At 43.4% G+C, this 6983-nt stretch overlaps 1 pseudogene; it reads right to left on the reverse strand.

Moving 5' to 3' along the window:
* Positions 1-6045: 6045 nt before the first annotated feature.
* On the reverse strand, positions 6046-6642 carry LOC119809301 (annotated as a pseudogene).
* Positions 6643-6983: the final 341 nt, after the last annotated feature.

Here is a 6983-nt window from a genome sequence, read left to right on the forward strand (position 1 = left end):
TAAATATATCCATAGACAGTGAGAAAATTTACAGACTCTGAAGGCAACATGTGAAACTGTTGTGAAGAAGAAATTGGGCCAGCTCATTCTAAGACAGTGATAGGGCGCCCAAAGCCAGAATCCACCCATCCTGCCATGATTTGGTATTAGTAGCACAAGACTTCCCTGCAGAGAATGTTAACTTGAGAACCTGTTTGTCTGCTCTGATTGTCAGTGTATATATTCACATCAGATATTCTCCTGTGAGGAAAAAGATATAAGCCACATGACAGTCAGTAATGGGAGAGCCCTGGGATGAATGTCTACCTCTTTGTTCTTTTTTTGAAAATAGTACAACCTGTGTTTTGTCTAGTGTTTGTTTTTACCTCTAATTTTAAAACCTCTTATAAATGACATATTCATGGAAGGATCACATTCTCGGTGGCATCTTTAAGTTATGGTGGGGAGGAAAGGGCTCCTGTCTGCCTTTCTCATTGCCACTTTGATCAGTTCCACACAGAAACACAGAGACCAAACTTACTCGGGTACACGGCAAGATTAAGGCAACTTTCTAGATCTTTAATCTCTGCTCCCAGGACACTCTCTTGGGTACCAAACAAAAGTGTGAGTCTCATGGAGATGACGTGAGCAAATGGAGCTCCTGACAAATGACTGGGACTGAAGAGAGAGACTTCATAAAAGGGATTAGTGTCTGTACAAAGAAGGCCATCTTTTCCATCATAGGTAACACAGGGCAGTGAAGTCCACAGGTGACTTGGGAACTGGATCTTCTCTAGACACTGTGCCTGTCAGAACCTTGGTTGTGAACTTTTCAGCCTCCAGAACTGTAAGAAATTAACTCCATTGCTTTGTAAGCTACCTAGTCTAAGGGATTTTCTTAGAGTAACCCAAATGAACTAAGACAAGAAGCTCACATTGTTCTCCCCATTCTGCAAATCGGAAACCTAAGATGAAAGGCAAAGGGGGAGTTTCCAATGACAGCCACTGCTACCATGCCCAAGGCTGAATAAATAGGTTTGGCCTATGTCCAGGGACTCAGCTGTTTGGGCATGTGTGAGCCAACAGCCCCAGAGAAAGTAAAGGTGAAACACTCCCTGTTGGTGTGCAGCCTCCTGTCCCTAAAGGCATTGTGCAATTTTCCTGAGTAGCTAAGGAATCATTTCATTCAGCACATACTTACGGTTCCAGCAAAGCTGCATCAAGCCTGGGAATTCCCTCGCCGATGGGAGAATTGCACCTTACCAGCTGCTTCCTACGCAATCACTGCCAGCAACGGTCCCTCCCCCACCTCCTCAAATAGTGAACATCTGCCAAAAGATGGCCCGTTAGTAACAGTCCCCACGTCGGCAGGTGGTGGCTTGGATTTCTCCTGCTCTTTCTGCATGTTTCCACCGTCTTGGCAGCCTGCTGGAACATGTCCTGACACAGCCTGTGGGCTGCCCCAAGCTGCCCCTTCTCAGCTCTTCTCAGCCCAAGGCACTTTTCCCTCCAGGAGCACAAACTCGGAGCTCTCACATTGTTGTCAAACAGATGGGAGGCAGCCACATCCCTGCTGATGCCTCTTGCCTCTGGAAGGGACGGGAGTTTTAGTCACAAGCAGGATTGGTAGGAGCAGAGCAGGCATGAGTGAGCTACTCAGGCACAGAGGTCACTTAGGGATAAGAAATGTGTGTGTGTGTGTGTGTGTGTGTGTGTGTGTGTGTGTGTCTCCAGTTGTCATTGACAGAGTAAGCCGTACTCCACAACTCCCCTTGTCCTTCTGCTCCTGAGGCTTCAACTTCAGCCAGCATGGCAGACAGCATGCTGACGGCCAAGCGTTTCCAAGTAGCTGCCGCTCCAGATGTCGTGAGCAAGCTCACACGTAGAAGCCATGTAGGACAGTTGTGAATCAATTCCTCAGTAGAGCGTTTTGTTCTATCATGCAGCGCCACACGAGTTACTACTCAATTGCTCCTCTATTTCCATGTCAGAGGCAGTTGTGGGAGGGCTTCTGGGTTCTTGTAAGAGCCCACAACTGACAATCACTACCCAGTGCAGAAGTAGGGACGTGGTGGAGGATTGCAGACCCTAGTGAGACAGGACAGGAAGAGTCAGGGACCCATGAAGGGAGCAGACTTAACACGGCAGAAGGAAACTGTAACTGTGTAAGGAAGAGAGAAGGAAGGGGCCAGTATTTTCAGAAAGGTTCTGCAGCGTGGGCTTCCTGCTTCATGTAGGAGAGGAGCTTGTGGATTCTGTGAGAAGAAAGATCTCAGTCAGCTATAAAAGGGTTTGAAATTCTGCTCAGTCAGAAGCTAGCACCTTTGTCTGTCTTTACCCTTGGAAAAGTCATTTCCCATACCAGGCTCCTACTTTCCTGACTTATGAAATGGAGACAAGTCTCTCGGGAGAAGCAAAGATGTCGCTGATGAAATATTCCATCCAAAGGCCCAGAGCCATGCTACCCTCCATGGAGGGAGGCTGTATCTTGGCTCAAGGATACACACTTTCATATTTATAAAAGACTTGTCAAAACCCAGTATGCCACCAACTGAGGAGGACAAATCCCCCTATCTATCTTTTTATTTATTTATTTTTCTTGTAATTGACAACAAATTCATAAAACAAAGAGGCTTTTTTATTTCATTTTTTTGTCAATAAACTTGGCAATGGAAATAACAATTGGAACAGCAATTTCCCCCTGGTCTGAGCTGAAATTGGCTCTGGATGAATTGGTTTTCAGTTTTCACATGCAAATTGTCCCTGTACCCTTTCTCCTACAGATAGTTGGGGGCCAGTCTCAGTTTGGGGACCTCTTCTCTGTCCCAACCTTTGTTTCCTGGTGAGAGCGGCCCTTTAGGCAGCAATGCCTCTGCTGCCCTCTGCTCACACGCCCAGTTACAAGAGGTAAGGCTGTAAGACCTGGGAGGACAGTGGGTACCTCGTGACCCCAGGCAGAGGATGCTGGCAGCCCATCCAAGCAGGGTGGAACTGGGCCAAAAATAAAGATGTCTTGAGGCCAATTCAGCCTTGTCCCAGCGTAGCTCATTGACCTTCCTCTCCCTTTCTTCCAGAGTCACTGCTCAGATTCTAGCCAAACCCTAGGCTGGTAGCCCAGGTTTAGGTTCCCATGGACTCTAGAGCATTTTGAGTTCAGTTATTATTATTATTATTATTATTATTATTGTTGTTGTTGTTGTTGTTGTTGCCATGCTTTGTAGGCAGAAAACAGAACAAATAACTGGTGGTACCTGCATGTGCTAATTGCTGAATGGAGTATGTGCATGTGGAAAATTATTCTTTGTTTATCTAAAATACAACCTTAACTGAGCTCCCAAGGATACTGGCTGGTGAATTTTTACCGCATAAGCCTCTACCCACCAGTAGTTCTATTGCTCAGTCAGACTGTGATAAACCTAATCAAATGTTCTTAAGAATTCTGATCAATTGTCTCCTGTGCTGGTAACACTGAAAATTCAAAATGATACAGGCTTTAGAGAGACATAACCATACAGAAATTCAAGTCGTGGTTCTACCATATGGAAGCTATGCTACCTTGGGTCAAACTGTTAATTTATTTAAGCCTTAGTATATTCATCTGTAAAGTATGAACAAAAATATTATCTACATGAAAAAGATAGCCTAAGTATTAGACAATGTTTACAAGATCCTCAGTAAGAATGTGCTACATAGCAATTATTATTACTAATGTTGTAAGTTTCTGTGTCTGCTACGTCAAATGTAAAAACAGTCAAGCCAACAGATATAAACATCTTTTAATATATTACTGTACCTAACAAGTGTACAACCGTGAGCTCTATTATTATTCTATTTCACAGAGGAAGGTTAAATACATTTACAGAGCATTCTGCAATTAAATATCAAAGTGTGGAACTTGACTAAGAACGTTTTCACCTTATATCAGTGAGTTTCTAATTATATTTCGGTTGTCCCGAACTTTACCACTAGTGATTATTATCCTAGTAGGAGACTGAATTCCCAAACCATAGTGTGGGATGCTATTTTTTTTCTGTAAACTTTGGAACAAGTAAGGTCTGCCCTGACTTCTCTTTAGTCACAGGATATTCTTTAACTAGTTATAGGCTGTGTGAAAATCTAATCATACTGTTGGTTTACCAGTATTCAAATTATAGGCACATGATGTAGATGTGAGGCCATTTGATCCGGTTAGAAAAACCATAAACCCCTTAGTTCCATGGGGCTTCACTATGTCCTGTCATTAGACTCTTTCCCAGTATCTAGTTCTTAAGCCACTATCTAGTTCTTAATTTCTTATCTTTTTTTTTATATGCAATGCTTGGATTGGGACAAAGGTCTTTCAGGATTTGGACATCTCTAGCTGGTTGACATCTCTTTTCCCAGGTTTTACACACACACACACACACACACACGCACACACACACACACACACCTTCCTTTCCTTTCTATGACTGAGAACAGTGCAGTGACCTTCAGAAGGTATGGTAAAGAATGTAAAAGTCAGTCCTCTTCTGAGAGCTGTATCCTCCACAGGCGGTGGCCACTCCTTTCTACTGGGAAGGTCTAACATCAGAGGAGATGCTTTGGGAGGGATTTCAAATTAAAATCATCCTTTGAAAGCAATGCTTAGATTCTCTGATTTTTATGTGTTAAGATCATACTTTGATCACATAATTTTTCCACATTTTAAAATCCCCACTGCATCAGTGATGGGTGAATAATATATTTATATGTAAACGGCATGGCTCAAGAAAGTTCAACTTATTGTGTATCGGGGGGGGGGGTGGGAGGGGGCAGTGTGTTCTTCTCACACCTTAGAGAAAGCCGCATCTAAAACCCCCAAACCCATTCCTTTCCTAGACTTTTTTTTTTTTTTTTTTTTTTTTTTTTTTTTTTTTTTGCGTAAATCATTCTCAAGAATTGCAACTTCCTCCTTGAGTAATCCAAAACACTTCGGGTTCATCTTTTTCCTTCCCTGGTCCTACTTCTAATCAATTTCCTTTCACACATTCCTGTCCCCCAGATAAATCAAAGGCCAATTTATCTTCCTCTCCCCGATTCTCTGTCTCCTTTCATTCCATCTCCGGCTCATCACTAATCAGCCAGCAGCAAGCATCTGCATGTACATTCGGTGCATATTTCATATTTCTTGTTTGCACTAAAAAGCAGCACCTCAAATTCCTCCAGTGCTCTGGCAACAAAGAAAGCTGCTATTAGCAGCGAGGAAACAAAGTAAAACACTTAAGGCAATTAGAGAACAATTGGAGCTGGCGAACCTATTAGTAACTAATAACATTTGTACACAGCTTTGCAGAGCCCCGAGCCCAGAACAACTTAAATTTCATTTGAGCTTCACAATAATATGTGATCAAGTCCAACAATGCGGCACAGGCATAGTGGGGAAGCAAGCAGGTAAAATGGCCTTTATTACCAAACAGAAGTGAGTGAGCTTGAATCACAGCTGTGCCAGCTACCACAATGTGTCAGCCATTGCATGTGCATCCCAGTGGGTCAGCACTGTGCTGTCTTGGGGTTCTCATCTCCCAGTTATTTATCATGATCTCAAATGTATTTATATAATTAATAATAATGTATATATACTGCTTGGCCCATGCCTATATGTGTGTATGTATGTATATGTGTGTATGTATACATGTATGTGTATGTATATATAGGCTACAGGAATTTTACAAGTTTATTCAAGTTTATTCAAGGTCATACAATCAGTGAGGGCAGTTTACACATGCAAATTCAGCCAATCACCCAGTAATGCCTTTACCTGAATCATGACATCATGATCATCATCTCCATTCAATTCTCTGATCTTTTTTTTACTCTGAAATGGCTTTATTGCAGGAACAGGTAGACTAGTGTCACTACCCAATGCTAATGAAGATGTATATATAAAGAATTCACGACATATGAAGACAAAGGTGTTTTGCATATATAAAATACTACTGTCCTGAATGTGTTCTATTTTGCTCTGTGATTCCTGGCTCATTCACAGCTTCTCAATGTGCTTCTTCAACCACCACAGATAGCCCTGATGTTTATGCAGAGCAGAGATCATGTTTTCCTTTTGGAATCCATCTTGAACTCCTCCCTGTCAGCTGTCCAACTTTGGTTTCCATTCTGTCCAGTTCGAGTCACAGTTCCAGTGCGCCAAAAAGTGTTCAACCATCGTAGCAGAGAATCTTCATCTGAATTTTCTCTAAGGTTTTCTGAGTCTCCGTCACTTGTCCCACTCCTCGAGCCAGGCTGGGATGCCAGTTGTTCCTTCGCTCTATCTTAGCGCTGCTGTAGCTCCGTTGATGTTATTTCTCCAGGGGTGCCTGAAAGGTTATGGTCTCTCATTAGCCGATAATCTTCATCATTGAGCTCATTAATAAACTAATAATAGGCTTCTTCTCTGTGGAGACGCTCTTGTTGCCATTGTCTCTCATTTTCTTGAAATGGGGTTTCTTCTCCACTACCACTTGATCTAGATCTAGATGGATTCATGCTGAAACTCCCAGTTTCCTTATTTTCCTTTTAACATTCTTTTAACATATAAAACTGTATCCATTCTTCTGTTGTTTGTGCCTTTTTTGAGAGCTGCTCATCTCCAGCGGGATGACACGCAGTTGTCCTCTCCGTGGTTCTACGGCCGAGCCTTCGAAGGCGGCTACTCCCACTAATTGGCCGCTGAGGTGAGAAGCTCAGAATCTCTGCCGCTGTTCGGGGAATTAGAGAAAGCTAGGAGAGAGGACCGTCCGGTGTCGGGCCTTCTCTCACCACCTCAGAGCAGAGGCGCGCCACCATCTGCGCAGCTCGCCGGTGAGTCTTCAATTCTCTGATCTAAACGTACATAGGAATCACTGAGGTCTTGTTAATATGCCTATCTTAGCCGGGCGGTGGTGGCGCACGCCTTGAAGCGCCTTTAATCCCAGCACTCGGGAGGCAGAGGCAGGCAGATCTCTGAGTTCGAGGCCAGCCTGGTCTACAAGAGCTAGTTCCAGGACAGG

The sequence above is a fragment of the Arvicola amphibius genome, chromosome 3 (genome assembly GCF_903992535.2).
Source record: "Arvicola amphibius chromosome 3, mArvAmp1.2, whole genome shotgun sequence".
NCBI classification, from domain to species: Eukaryota; Metazoa; Chordata; class Mammalia; order Rodentia; family Cricetidae; genus Arvicola; species Arvicola amphibius.